Consider the following 16,265-nt stretch of genomic DNA (forward strand, 5'->3'; position numbering starts at 1 on the left):
CACAGGGTGCATCCCCTACAGCAGCGGTTCTCAACCTGTTGGTCGCGACCCCTTTGGGTGTCAAACAACCTTTTCACAGGGGTCGCCTAAGACCATCAGAAAACACATATTGAATATATAATTACATATTGTTTTTGTGATTAATCACTATGCTTTATGTTCCATTTGTAACAATGAAAATACATCCTGCATATCAGATATTTACATTACGATTCATAACAGTAGGAAAATTATAGTTATGAAGTAGCAACGAAAACAATTTTATGGATGGGGGTCACCACAACATGAGGAACTGTATTAAAGGGTCACGGCATTAGGAAGGTTGAGAACCACTGCTCTAGAAGTTGCAACAAAGAAGTTGGTGAGGTGGTAGTGAGTGATGTGCTAAAGAAATTTGCATCAGGATTTGTCTTTTATTGATCTACTAGTGGCCCGGTGCACGAATTTGTGCACATTACAAGGAAATTAATTAGAAGAAATATTTTAATATCGCTATTCGCCCTTTCTTTATAATAGAAGTGTCAACCAAATTCACGATCGACAATGACAGATCAAAACACACGCATGCGATTGGCGCCAGTGAGAGCTTTATATATATCATGCATGCGCGAGTCAACTTAGCCTTTTATATATCTACACTAATAAAAGAAAGATGCAAATTGACCGTACCTTTGCAATTCCCACCAGCCAGTCAGGAGTAAGCATGCAAATTAACCCAACAAAGATGGCAGTTAATTTGCCTATGCATGCACCGAGCAGCCAGGGGCGGGGCGGGACGCTTGCGTTGTCGCCATGGCAACAACACAGGCGTTCCACACCACCCCAGCCGCTCCGGGCCTCTGGACAGTGTGGGAAGGCGGAAAGGTGGCTCTGGGCCAGAACGAAGGCTGAAAGGCAGCTCCAGCCGGAGCGAAGGCGGTGCCAGCAGCCAGGGGAAGGAAGGCCCATTCTTGCATGAATTTTTGTGCATCAGGCTTCCAGTATAGAGTAAACTTGCTTAATTAGATCTGCTTTCTGATTTAGCTAAACTTTTTTCAGCCCAGTGAAGCACCCCAACTTTTCTTTCAGGTAATTGTCAGCAACACAGCAATAAATATCAACACAAAGCAGATTATTATTCTAGATTACTCAGAGAGAACAAAGGGTAAAATATTTAACTTCAGCAGTGTTTGACCATATTCTGCACAGTGAGGAAACCTGAAGTCGTTTTTCAAGGTCCACCATTCCTTACTTCTTTTCAGTCGTGTCAAGTTCCTAAGCTTTCTAAATCTCCATTTTTCCAGCTAATGAAAAGAAAATAGTATTCTCCCGAGTCTCTAGGACTCTATGAGGATCAAATGAGATGAGGCACAAGAAAATGCTTCACAGACATTTGGTTCAAGTGTGAAATGTTTTCACCTGGCTATAAAGCAAGTTGTGTTCCTGGGCTAAAGAAACTGCAAGGAGGCTAGTTGTTAGGGAGAGGAAGCCAGGCATTGCTATACCCAGGGCATCATTACCCGGCACCCACAGCTTCAGTTTCCAGGCTGGCCAAGGGGTCCTGGCAGCGTCAGGCTGGTGGCGGGGCCTGTGTCCCATTTGGGGGAAGCCACGTGTTGCTTTGTTGGTGCCAGTTCCGTGCTGCCGTTTTTCTGTAAATGGCCAGTGCACATCACGGCAGCTCCTGTGTTGAGCGTCTGCCCTCTGGAGGTCAGTGCGTGTCATAGCAACTGGTCGGATGGACAGAGGGACACTTAGCATATTAGCCTTTTAAATTTATTGATTTATTTCAGTTAGTTTGTTGTTTCAAGTATCATGTCTTAGGGCCAACTACAAAGCTAGCCAGCCAGAAATCCCAGGAGTTTGGGCTCCAGTTTGGTTACATATAAATTTTTTATTGTATAAATTCACATTATCCAAATTTGTGTAGTGTTGAGGCACTTTATCACAAGATTTTTGCTGTAGTTTTTTTCATTACAAGACTGTTTCTATCATGAATTTGTTGGTGACCGGAAACAAGTTCAGGATATGAACCAGCTGGTATTTATTAGTCATTATATCAAAGGAGAGCAATAAACCTGTCATCAATAATTACAGAAATCTTCAAGTGCTTGCTAGGTATCTGATTTAGGAGCACTGGCAATGGCCATATGTTTAGGTCTATAGCAGTGGTCAGCAAACTTTGGCTCACGAACCACATGCAGCTCTTTGGCCCCTTGAGTGTAGCTCTTCCACAAAATGCTGACTTCTGTGCATGGGCCGAGAAGTTTCAATCGGACTGTACATGCGCGCCCGCACGTGGTATTTTGTGGAAGAGCCATACTCAAGGGGCCAAAGAGCTGCATGTGGCTCGCGAGCCGCAGTTTGGCGACCACTGGTCTAGAGTCTGACCTTACCTCTTGGTTTGACTTGAACCTCTTTCAGATGCCTACATGCATAGTGCTGTGCCTGATAGGGAAGACACACATGGGAGCTCGGTGCATTCCATACGCTTTTAATATATAATCTGCCCCATTATGTGCACCATGGAGAGGAAGAAAACTTGTTGACAGCAGTGGATGGTGGGTCCAGCTGTTGCAAAGCCATAGGAAACTTTTTCAAAACTTCAGGTCTAATATGATTATATCAGCACCCTGGGCAAGGTAGCATGCTTTCCATTAGCTAATTTAGAAAAGAATTCTGGACTTTAATTCCCTCCCTCCCCTCCAAAAATTTAAAAACAGAAAATGATCTAGTCCAACTCAGCTGGAGATACGCTTTTTGCAAATAAGGGATTGGAAGGAAACCATGCCAGAGTAAATGAACTGCTTCACTGCAGCAGAAGTATCAGCTCCCGTGCCATTGAAATATTAGTTATGGCCTGGTTTCTCTGGAAGCCAAGCAGCAAAGGACAGATCCTGTAGGGAACAGTAAAGGGCCAGTCTTACATCCAGGTTCCATGAAAATCTGCTGTCATATTCATCAACTGGGGTTAGGCTGAGGTTCAGTTTCCTGGTAATAATGTCCTGATTCAAAAAATGGATAAAGCCCCATGCCAGCTAAGCTGTAGGGACTGGCTTTTGAGGTATGCAAATACATACGTTGATAGCCATAATAATACTTCATATATGTTACCAATAAGCCAGGGACAAAGTTTATTCTCTCAGCTCTTGTGTTCTAAAGAGAAATTCCTAGTTCAGGCAAAAACATTTTCAGTGTTCTAAAATAGACTGGCAAAGGTTTGAGATCTTAAATTCTCAGTTTTGTTTTTGAAAGGGTGTGGCTTGAAGTTTAACCTCTTGTTATCTACAAGATGTGAGGCTGTTGGAAAAAGAAGACTTTTTAGCTGTATCCCAGATTATAAAGACATAATCATTACTTAGGTTATTTTGACTTTGTTTTTAATTAGGGAAGGATTTAAAAGAATTACTTCTGTACCTTAAAAGTAATCACATTATGTTGTGTGTTTTGTTTCTTCCACTCAGTGGGTTTGAATATTTTGAGACACTCAGAAGCAGATGACATGCCATGATTTTTACTTTCAATGTTTAGTAAACACTTTGGACTATGCCGACAATATACATGGTCATTAAATTCCTGTACTAAAAGGTATTCACCCGTTATAGAGGTGGTGTACTAATCAAGATAAATGCAGTCATTAGTGTGTGCCTACTGTCCACTACTCTACTTTGACAGTATTTTATCTTTTTCTGTTGAGTTGCTTTGTACATATTTTATTAAATTATATAAGTTATTAGCAATGGCTTAAACCTTAATCAGCATGGTGAAGCACAAACAAAAAGTAAATTACCTACATTGTATTTTGGTAGTTGTTCAAAACATAATTTGAACTTTTGGGCTCAATGAAACTAATGATCACTAATGATCATAAGCCTTTTGTTTAGGGTTTTCAGGTAATATTTCAAAAACAAAAAAATACCAAGAATAATGTAATGAATACCCATGAAACTATCCTTCGAATTTAAGAACTCTTACCAAATTTGCTTAAGGTTTCTAAAGTTGGTGTTTATCCTTTTTATTTTTACTACATTTATATATTGTTATGAACATGGGCTTTTAAATGCTGAAAATTCTGTTATGCTTGATTCCCTGTGTCTTCTCCTTCTTCCCCGTTAGAGTTACTCAATTCCACCCACTCGTTCCTTTGCGAGGTTGGGCTCCCCCTAAGCCAACATTCTCCAGGAGGTTTCAATTATTCTTTTTCTTTTCCATTAGTAGGAGTAACTTAAGCAGCATTTATTTTTCAACCCTTTATACTTTCCATCAATTTAGATATTCATTAGCTAATTTTAAATGCAGCATAATTTTTAAATTTCATTTTTAATTGATACATTTTTATTTAAGCTTCCATAGGCAGCTTGACATTTTTGTACTTAAAATAAGATGAGATATTTATCAAATTGAAAAAGAAATTCAATGAAGAACAACAATTTTTAGGGGAAAAAACTTTATTAACCTACAATAGATGGTAATTTTGTTCCCTGTCATGAGGACAACTGAATATGACTTTATGAGTATTGATTACTCTATGATGTGTTAATTGGTCTTTGACTTATTGTGTGACCCAGACAAGTGATCCTTTTTTTCCAAGCCATGAAATAGAAATGTATTTCTAAAGAATTTATGAGTTCTTTTTTGGACTTACGCAATTTTTGTACTTCCTTGTCCTTATTTTCTTATTCTTTACTCCAGTTTCTCTTTGTATCTTTCAGGAGAGACATTTCAGCCCATCTCTTATGTTTACTTTAGTAAATGTTGAAGCCCAAGGCTTGCCCATTACTTGGTTCCACAGTTTTGTATCAGCTGTAGCGTCAACCTGGGCTGCCCTGGTTAAATTTTTCTTTCTCGTGATGCCTCCTTTGTCAGCTGAGAGGAGGTCAGAAAGAAAGGGACTCAGTCCTTCTTTTCAAACTTCAGCTCAGAATTGCTACTGCTTCGCATGAGAGCCAAATAGCAGACTTATCCTGTGTCTCTAGGTCAGGAAGGTATACCTGTCCTCTTCTACTCAGAAGTCAGTGCCAGCTCAGTGCTCTACCTGGTTTCTATTGAATGTTTCCTTCTTCATTCTAAATAACTAGGAACCTTTAAAATTTGCAGCCTATATAGCAGTGATTTTCAACTGGTGTGCCCCAAGAATTTTAAAGCATGCAGTACCTGTCCATTTAGTCAGGGGCATTGACCCCTTTCCCTTAGATTGTCAGAAACAACGACAACATCCAGCACAATAGCCATCCAGTGTGAATGAATCAAAATTACACATGTTTTTGTTATCAGATTGGCAAAAAAATACATTTTTTGGTGTGCCTCAGAGTTTTTACTAAGTAATTAGTGTGCCATGAGATGGAAAAGGTAAAAAAATCACTGCTATTATATAGAATCTTCATTTACAAATAATCTCTTTTTACACAAAACCATTTATTAAAACGGCCAGTGTATTTCTTTAGAGAGAAAAAAATCCCAAATATTTTAAAGCAAAATCATGTAAATAGAAAATTAACAAAAATTAAAAAGCAAAAATTGAGGTGCTTTTAAAAATTAAGGGAAAATTCACATAGTATAAAATTTATTCCTTTAAAGTGTACAATTTAATAGTTTTTAGAACATTTACAGAGTTGTACAATCATCACTATCTGATTCCAAAACAATTTCATCATCCCCAAATAAATCCAGTACCTGTTTAGCAGTCATTCCCTATTTCTCTTCCCCTACAGTTGCTAGGAACCGCTAATTTATGTTCTCTATGCATATCCCTATTTTGGACATTTTATCTAAACAGAATCATGCAGTATGTATACTTTTGTGTCTGGCCTCTTTTGCTTACCCTATAATGTTTTCAGTATTCATTCATATCTTAGCATGAATCAGTATTTCCTTTTTATGACTGAACTAGAGGCCCAGTGCATGAAATCTGTGCACAGGTAGGGTCCCTAGGCCTGGCCGGCGATCAGGGCTTTCCTTCTCCCAGCTTCAGGCTGCCGACTGGGGCCTTCCTTCGTTCCGTGCCACGCCCTGGTGGTCAGCACATGTTATAACGAGTGATCGAACTCCCGGATGGTCGAACTCCTGAAGGGACACTTTGCATATTAGCCTTTTATTATATAGGATAATACTCTATTATATGGATGTATCACAATTTGCTAATCTGTTCATCAGCTGATTGACATTTGGGCTGCTTTCAGATTTGGCTATTAAGAAAATGCTACTTTGAACATTTGTGTGTGTTTTTCTGTAGACATATGTTTTCAGTTCTTCTTCTAGGTACACACTCAGGAGTGGAATTGCTGGGTCATATGATAACTTTATGTTTAACTCTTTTGGAAAACTGCCAACTGTTTGCAAAGCAGCTGCCCTGTTTTGCTTTCCCAGCAACAATGTTTGAGGGTTCCAATTCTCTGTCCTCACCCACACTTGGTATTGTCTGTCTTTAATTACAACTTTTCTAGTGGGTGTAAAGTGATAACTCATTATAGTTTGATTTACATTTTCCTGATTTAGTCATTTGAGCATATTTTCATATGCTTATTGGCTCTTTGTGTATATTCTTTGGGAATATGTCTACTCAATTTTTTTGCCCATTTTTAATTGCTTTATTTTAAGTGATTTTATTTCAAGTACTATGATTACTTTTGCAGAAAGAAAATTTTCTAGGAATGAATGATAATGTATGAGTAAAGTATGTGAAAGGATTGATTGCCTCATAGCACATGAAAATAGCAAAACTGGTTACACAAATGAACATTATCTAGCCATCAGTATTATTGTAATGGTGCCAAATTAGTTTATAGCCTTAGTGTCAGGTATTCAAATATTAATGTTAGAGATATTTTATTCTACTTAGAGTAATATCAGTAAAGTTTATAGATGTGTTAACTATGGTCTGTTATGCCTTAATTATCTATTTGTGCTACTATATATCCATTGGCCACCTTTGTCTATTTAAAATAAAACTTAGTTCCTCAGCCATCACAGTAGCCACATATCAAGTGCTCATTAGTAGCCACATGTGGCTAGTGCCTACCTACCATACAGGAGAGCACAAATATACAACATTTCCATCATCACAGGAAGTTCACTTGGGTAGTGCTGGTCTAGATTTATTTTATCAAAGTTTCATACTCTAAGGAAAATTTCAGTGGGATAAAAAAAAAAGTTTTTTAACCTGAGTTAGCTTAGAGCCTTATAATTTGAAATAGTAACTTTAGAGTATTGGCTGGTAGTACACTTGTTCATATTATTCCTGTTAACATTGTCCTTCGTGTGTCTTTGAGACTTGTAGAGATCCTAACACCTCACCTCTAAAGTTATTTGCAGTGTAAAGTTTTGTTTCTAATTATCCTCCCCAATAGGGTCAGATTGACTTCTCTCTTAATATCCTGTGACCTTCTGAAACTTTGAAATTTTACTTGCAGATAACAGAGTGAAGGGAGAGAATTGAATTCTTAAGGTTTATAGTCTATTGGTTCTTAACCTGTACATAGACCAATTCATTTTTAAAGTAGCTTTTTCCCTATCCAGTGTGAAAATAGTAAATAGTTGCAGATGTAGACATCAAAAGTAGTCATTTGACCCATGTCAAAATTACCAGTGAACAGCTGTCCACTAGTGTGTCCTTAGAAAAATCTGTATTTTGAGTTGGGAAAGTTGGTATCTTGGAAAGCTGAGGTATGGATTATGGGCCTATGATTGGTTTTCTTTTCTTATTTATTTATTTTTTGTTTGTCCAGTTCTCCTGGTAGAGCTAGTTTCTTATCCTCAGTTCTGTTTTTTCTTAATACATTTTTCTCAAAGGTGCCTTAATTTCTGTTGCCATTCTGAGACTTCTTGATACTTGCTCTACCTTTTGTTTTTATTATTTGTCTTCTCCTTCTGTTCTTATATTGTTGAAGTTTGTATCCTCAGTTTGCAGTACATGATCCCTGGTCATTCATAAATTTCATGAGGCCGTAGAATCACCTGGACATTAATCAGCTCTACGTAGGTATTAGTGACAAAATACAGGGTGGAGCAAAAGTAGCTTTACAGTTTTGAGTATGCGAAACACAGTTTATTGATGCATTACTACTTATTAATTATTGTATTACTTTTCATATGAACAACCCTATACATAACATCATAATGTTATAGAGACTGTTCAATGGGGCAGGTTGGAAAGTAACATTTTGTGCAGTGAGGTGGTGTTTGAGGAACCTATCTTGAAAAGCATTTTTTGTTGGTACTATTTCGAAACTTGAAACCCCCTATTTAAAAAATACTGTGGGTAAAGTTAATTATTGTTTTTAACTCTTGGACTCCTGAATTTATTACCATTTATTACTACTAGATGAATTTGTGGAATTATGTCCTACTCTAAAAATTTATATAGATAAAATTAAGAGATAGAGAAATTAACAGATAATCTGAAAGTTATTGGTTTTCATCAGAGTTCTGCAAAATATTTAAAAACTGCCAGTAAAATTTATTATTAGTTGATTTGAGTTTTATTTTCTAATCTGTTGCCAACCTGACTGATGAATCTGTAGTATGTGTGTGGACATTAAAAAATAAGCCTAATAAGAATGTGAATAGTAGCACATTTTTCAGAGCCTTTTGATATTGAGCCAACTCCTGCATCAATTTACTTGCCTTTGAGAACTGAAGCATGAAGTTCTGCTGTTCAAAGTCTTCATTGCTGTCTTGGTTTGGCAAATATGTTAGGGAGGAGCCTGCAACCTGGGCATGTGCCCCTGACTGGAATCGAACTTGGGACCCTTCGGTCCACAAGCCGATGCTCTATCCACTGAGCCAAACCGGGGAGGGCTGCACACCCTGAACTTTTAATGACTAACTGCCTCGTCCATGTTGGATATGCATGCAGTATATTCCTTTTTTAAAGAGGACCTTATCTAATGAGGCCTCTGGTGTATTTCTTGTGATAACGATGGTGACAGTTGACTTTTATGTCAACGGTCATTTTGGAAAGTTGTAATAAGCAGACTTGCCTCCTTTATAAGTGGGTTGTTAGCTATGGAGCTATTCTTTGAAATGTAGGTATAGGTAAGTGCAGTAAACAGAAGATTGCCCAGTTCTGTAAACACTTGAAAACTAATAAGCAGGGTACCAGCACAGTCCCATGTGGATTTGTTAGAAGGGAGTGCTTACAATAGGAAAGTTCTGCAAGTGGCAACCAGAATGTAAGATGCTAAGATATTGTTACTGTAAATCATCTGGTCTAGCACACTCATCTCCTCTCAGTGTACCTCACTCAGTTGTCCCCAAGTGCCAGCTCTTTAAAAGGGGGGTTGGGGGAGGGTTCCATTTGATTAGATCACTTCTGCATATACAAGACTTAGCATTGCTATGATAAAGACTGAAAGCCTGACCATGACGTACACAGCCTTGTGTGACCTGCCACCTTCTACAGTAGAACTACCAAACTGATAGTCTACTCTAGCCAGATTCCCAGCTTCTCTTAAAATAACTCATTGTTTATTGAGCACTTACTATGTGGCCAAGAACTATTCTAAGCATTATATGTGAATTAATTTAATCTCCACAGCCCCATGAACCAGATATTATGATTAGCCCTATTTTACAGAAGAGAATGCACAGAAATACTTAACAGTGAAGCATGTCATCTAGAGACACACAGCTAGGAAGTAACAGCACTAGAATTTCAGTTTAGGCCACTTAATCCGAGATCCCCTGCTTTTAAACACTCACTCTGCTCCCTGGGATAGGCTGTCAGTATAACCAGTAATAAGCCTACATGATAACCAGTAATAACCAGTAATAATACTACGGTTCATAATTTCATGTTTACATATAGGATTGTTTGATTGAAGTCTGTCTTTCCCACAAGTCTAAGCTGCATGAAGGAGGAACTATATCTTTTTCCCTTTTATCATTGTGTTTTTAGAGTTCATTACAACCATCTGATGGGTAGTTATTATATATTTGTTGAAAGTCATTTGCTGTGACCCATCACTGTGCTTAAACATAAGACTAGGCCCCTGATAAGCAAAATATTTAATCTTTTATTATCATCTGTAAGACGAAGGTCTGACATTAGAATTTCTATAAAGGATATTGGACTCTAATATAAAACATGTATAACTTTGTAATGGCTAAAGATTTGTTTTTGTACTTTTGTTTTGATTACAAATATGAAACTAGGTTTTAATTAGCTTGTGCTAAGTAATACCCATCCATAATTAAAATACATCACCACATGTAATCTAATTAAGGTTTATGGTAATTTAACTTATTTAAAACTTGTAAACAGCATTCATATTTTGTTGCAAAAAGAAAATGCACATTTTGATTATGGCCACATTGAATTTTAATTTCTAGTTATCTCTATATAATCATTAATAGTGGAATTTAAACTAAAAGAATTACAACAATGGAATTTGACAAAAACTGGATTTTATAATATTTAATTAGTAATTATAGTAAAATTATTTTGGAGCTAGTTGGCAGTTCAATTTGTAAATTCTTTTTTGATGGACTATAATTAAACTAGTTTATTTCTATTTGAATATATGTAGATACAATATAAGAAGAAAATTTTATATTGAGTTGTATGGAGTATGGAGACTATTAATTATGTCATAAAAAGTAGGATTTTTTTTCCTTTGAGGTTCTTAGTAAAGTAATAAATCATGGTGAATCAAGAAACTTAAACAATACAACTGAACATTTTCTTTTGTATCGAATCTAATAGTTTTTTTGAAAGCCAGAAGTCTAGTGGCAATAAAGCTGGGTGATAGGACACTAAAGACTAAAGGACAAAGTTTTGAATGACTATGAGATCCATCGGGCTTGCAGATATCCAGCTTTTAGAGCAGTGTTTCAGCCTAACTAAGTTGTGGAAGGTCAAGTAAGTTGTGGCGTGTAGAACATAATGGCCCACATTTCAAATACAGCTCTTCTCAACCTTGTCCCTACATGGCAAACTGATTTGGGAAGCAGTCGAGAAAGGTACTTGAAAGATGTACCTTTGTGTATCACCAGCAACAGGTGACTGATGATTCCTCTTGAGCATGAAGAGTTTGAGGTTGGATCAAAGACAATAGAAGATGTGAGTCCAGTGATGATCTTTTTAGGTGGAATAAGACTATTTGGGCAATGGTCATTTTAGTCATAATCCTGCATGCAAAGAATGGTTATGGTCAGAAGTATCTTCCTTGTGACTTCTACATAACTTCATAGTCATGACCCTGTTTCTAATTTTGTGACATTTCTTATGAAATGTTACATCAACATCCTTATATAAGATCTAAATGTAAACGGGGGAGGGAGGTCAGCAAACACACAGAAGCAAGTGGCCGGAGCATGGAGTTTGTCACATGATGACTCAACTGGTAGTAGTGATCTTAGCACTAGCATGTCAGCTCTGTGTGATAGTTAAAAATAATTGCAAATGTACTGAAATCTTAAGGCCTAAATGGAATGTTTTTAACTGGCACAAAGCCTTGTTAAAAGTGCATTTGTAGAAACCATGCAGTGGTTCTCTATATTTTTCTCATTTACTAGTTGTCTTCACCATAATCTTCAGAGGTATATGATATATATAGTTTACACACCAGGAAACAGACTAATAGAAACCTGCAACTTGCCAAAGATCTCATAACTGGTGCATAAAAGAATCAGAATCCAAACCTTTTTTTCCGATATAAAAAGGATAGGCCTCTGATTGTGCTTTTGCTCTGAGTTAATGTGGGAGATGTCATACATATAAAACACCCATGAATTTAGGATTTTGGTTTGTTTGGGTATAATGTTTATAAACATGTTCAAGTTAGATTTAGATAGACTTGTGTGCTGAAAGAATTTGAATGTTAGGGTAGTTTCTTCAGATACTGTTTCACCATTTTTGATCACTGAGTAAGGACATTGTATATCCACTGCCAGACACAGTCCTGGCTCATAGGGAGTCAATGGTGTCTAATGAATGGAATGAATGAATGGGAAAGGAATAAATTAATTTTGCAAGTGCTTGTATCTGTAAGAGAAGATCTCTCAGGAATAAAGACGGTGACGAGATATATGGTAAAATAAGTAGAAAACTCCTGAGATGTCCCTAGGTCATAAATGAAATGTTGATTTGTTTCTTCAGTTATGGAATCATCCAGTTCTGATTTTATTCCATAGAATCAGACCATATTCGAGGTAGGTAGACCCTTCTTTTTTTCCCCTAATTTCTTCCCTCTATACCCACAAATTTTATCACTGCCATTTACTAACTTATTTCTAACTGTTGTCTGTGTGATCCTATGGTAGATTTCTGTACACATGCACTACAAATCAAATTTTACATTCTCATGAAGCCAAATTATTGAAAAGTTAAAGTCGGTGGGTGCGCAGGCAGGCTAAATAGCTATCTCAGACAGTGAATAAAGAAAAATTTATTGAAGAAGAAGGGGTTGGAGGATGGGGATTTCCAAAGGGAAGGGCTGTGCAGCACTGAGCCAAAGGTATTGGTTCCATGATGGCACATAGGACAGAAAAACAAGGAAGGGCAGAGAGTAAGCATCAGGAAAGCCTGGGCTGGGCTGCTTTGGCTCAAAGGGCGCCTTAGAGACAGGTTCAGGGGGTAAGCCTGGGATGAGCTCCTGCTGCCCATTGTTCCCTAGTTGCAAGTGTCATGGGGTCCCTTAGAGGTTAGCAGGGTTGGGCAAACTTTTTGACTCGAGGGCCACAATGGGTTCTTAAACTGGACCGGAGGGCCGGAACAAAAGCATGGATGGAGTGTTTGTGTGAACTAATATAAATTCAAAGTAAACATCATTACATAAAAGGGTACGGTCTTTTTTTTTTTTTTTAGTTTTATTCATTTCAAACGGGCCGGATCTGGCCCGCGGGCCGTAGTTTGCCCACGCTGGGTGAGGGGATATATGCCTGTGGGGGAAGGGAATGGCACAGGCGTGCTCCTTGGAGGGAGAAAGTGCACTGGGTACTTTTTCCTGAGTGTATTTTTTTTTAAATATATTTTATTGATTTTTTACAGAGAGGAAGGGAGAGAGATAGAGAGTTAGAAACTTCGATGAGAGAGAGACATCGATCAGCTGCCTCCAGCACATCTCCCATTGGGGATGTGCCCGCAACCCAGGTACATGCCCTTGGCCGGAATCGAACCCGGGACCCCTCGGTCCGCAGGCCGACGCTCTATCCACTGAGCCAAACCGGTTTCGGCTTTCCTGAGTGTATTGATCTCTTTTGTGCAGGTGGAAATCATAGGGGAGGTCTCAAAGGAAGGTCTTAATAAAATAGTCATCAGCTTTCCAGGTATTCTCCTTTAGGATCATGGTCTCCCCTGATTGGTCAGTCATTAGTCAGTGTAGCTGGTCCTGAGGCAGCCATGGTGTCACTTGTCTGCTTTTGCTGTTTTCCTGGGCCTGGAGCTGAAATACAACTGAGCCTAGATGCTATCTTTAGGGAGGAAAAGATGAGGGAGTCTATACCACCTGACCAGCAATATGAAAGATCTGGGGTCCAAACCGCATGACCAGTGATATGCTTGGGGAGGATAAGTTACCTTGGGGGCCAGTTTCTTGTTTTCCCAGTTTTGCCCTTTGCTAGGCATCTGGGGCTTCCTGCCCTGGTGAGTTTCCGTACCTGGCCTACCATCCTTGCTCTGGGGGTCTAACAACTATAAAAATATTTTTGATAGAGAGCTGTAAGATACAGGTAGGGTATGTACTTTAAAAGTATATGAAAACTTAACAAGAATTGGTTGAACTTACTATGTGCTAGGGCAATGGTCGGCAAACTGTTCTTCCCAAGCCACATGCTGCTCTTTGGCCCCTTGAGTGTGGCTTTTCCACAAAATACCACGTGCGGGCTCGCACGTACAGTGCGATTGAAACTTCGTGGCCCATGTGCAGAAGTCGGTTTCAGAAAGGAGATAGACGAAACAAGTATACAAGACGAGTGTGGATGGGAGAGTTGGAAGGGGACAACCTCAGAGAACGTACCTCAATCAGATTGAGGACGTTTTTAGCAAAGGCCAGCTTAGGAGTACCCTAATTAAGTTAATAACAATGTCCCTACCTATATAGTTTAAGTTTAAAAAATTTGGCTCTCAAAAGAAATTTCAGTCGTTGTACTGTTGATATTTGGCTCTGTTGACTAATGAGTTTGCTGACCACTGTCTTAGGGGCATCTTTTTTTAGCACTCACTCACCAGTACATTGTTTTTGCTAGAATTCCTTCATCTTTTTCTCAGCACTTTGTTTCCTTTAAAAGTGACTCTTCAACTGGTCTTTTTTGACTACTGAGGCTATTGTAGACAGTGTCTTGCTGAATTTTCATATATAACATGTCTTCTTTCCTTATTTTTCTTTCCATACAACATATATTTTTCTCCCACTACTGAAGAATGTGAGAAGCATTCACACAAGGGATCTTCCCCAATTCTTTCTTGACTGTTGGACACTCAGTGTCTCACATCCAGATATCCAGTGTACGATTCCCCACTTCCTGGAATTCATTCCCCTTGAGTGTGGCCTATTTATTGACTTCCGATGGATAGAATATTCCCTACAATTAAGTAGCAGTTATGTCACTTCCAAGAATAGGACTGTTATCAATATTGTGATTCTTGATAGCTTTGTGGTGAAAGAACTTAGAATTTGCTTCTGAGCTAGGGAAAGGACGAGCCTGCGACTATTTAGAAAGAGCGGGCCAAAGGGTATCTGGAAAAGTGAACAAGTGAGAAAGGCACTGAGCCTTCAGAAGAAAGCTTGTCTTCATTTCTGTAGACCAGGGGTCCTCAAACTTTTTAAACAGGTTGCCAGTTCACTGTCCCTCAGACCATTGGAGGGCTGGACTATAGTTTAAAAAAACACTGTGAACAAATTCCTATGCACACAGCAGCGGCAAAAACACCTCGCAGGCCGGATAAATGTTTTTGGTGGGCTGCATGTGGCCCACGGGCCGTAGTTTGAGGACCCCTGCTGTAGACTACCTTAGTGGTCTTGGAGAATGTGTTACATCTCCCTGAGCTATTTTCTCATTTCTACAATGGATGGAGTTGAACTTGAGGATTTTGATAAATTTCTTCAGTTTACTTCCTCTACATCCAGTAATCTAATATTTTGCTTTTTAAGTTTCATTTAAAACCAAAAATAAAGTTTCATCCAGGTACAGTGAAGTTACTTTTTCCTTTAGAAAGCATATATTGTAAGTATGAAATTTATGTACTATCTTAAATCTTCCAACATTATATCACTGGACATTCACATATATGGGCTTCTCACTTTTGAGTTACTGTTTACAGTAACTTCCTAGAGTTATACTTCTTAAAGTCATGAAGGCAGTTTTAATGTGGGTAGACTATCTTAATCTTTTTGAGTTTGTGTCTCTGATAAATCAGAGGTTTCTGAAGCTAAAAATTCCTTGTTAGAGGAAAATGATATGTGTGCCTTTATCTACACTGCATGTATTTTGTTTCCCCTGGGAGTTGCTCTGGCATGCCTGGAATCATCTTCTACACTCTAAAATGTTTCTGGTATGTGGGGCTCAAAATGTGGTCCCCCTGACCCTCGCCTCCTGTCTTAGCTCTTGGCCGGGTGGAGGCAGATAGTTTTTTGCTGAAAGTCCCTTCCCTCTCAGGTTCAGGGTTTATTAACCGTTTGTTTCATGTCAGTATCAGAAACTAAATTCGGCTCACTGCATTTAACCCTATCTTATTCATGTGCCTTACAAAATTTTCTTGCCATTTGGGATCAGTGGAAATAATTTTTAAAGTTATGTTTATCAAGTAAAACAAAAGTATATGTGCTGAAAACATAATTATGTCTAACAAAACATTAACAAGATATGGTAGAAAGACATTAAGGTGAGGGGAGTCTGGATTCCACAGGTCTCACTCTTGGGCTGATGGCTCTCAAACCCTGGCTACAGCCCTCCCTGCCCCTCGCTCCAGCCTTCTTTGGGAAAATAAGTGACAATGTAAACCATTTTTCTTAGCTGTTGGTCATTATTAAGGATACAATTAGGGGAAATCTTGTCCTCAAACTTCATTTTAAAATAGGCACATTAGAGATAATAGGTCAAACAGTTGAATTTATTTAAATTATTTTTAGCTAGTTTAAGGGTTTATATATCATTAATACCAGAAGTTATCTACCTAGGATTTTTAAAGGGTGAACTTGGGATACTTGTAGCTAAAATGTGTGGATTTAGCTTATGAACAGTTATTGTGCCACTAGGTTGGTTAGTGACACTGAACATGTCGAAGGAAAGGGATTTAGAGCATTAGTTGTCTGGCTTTCTTTCCTTCTAGGCTTCTGGTACCTCTGTGA

Source organism: Myotis davidii, unplaced genomic scaffold, assembly GCF_000327345.1.
Source record: "Myotis davidii unplaced genomic scaffold, ASM32734v1 scaffold433, whole genome shotgun sequence".
In the NCBI taxonomy this organism is placed as follows: Eukaryota; Metazoa; Chordata; class Mammalia; order Chiroptera; family Vespertilionidae; genus Myotis; species Myotis davidii.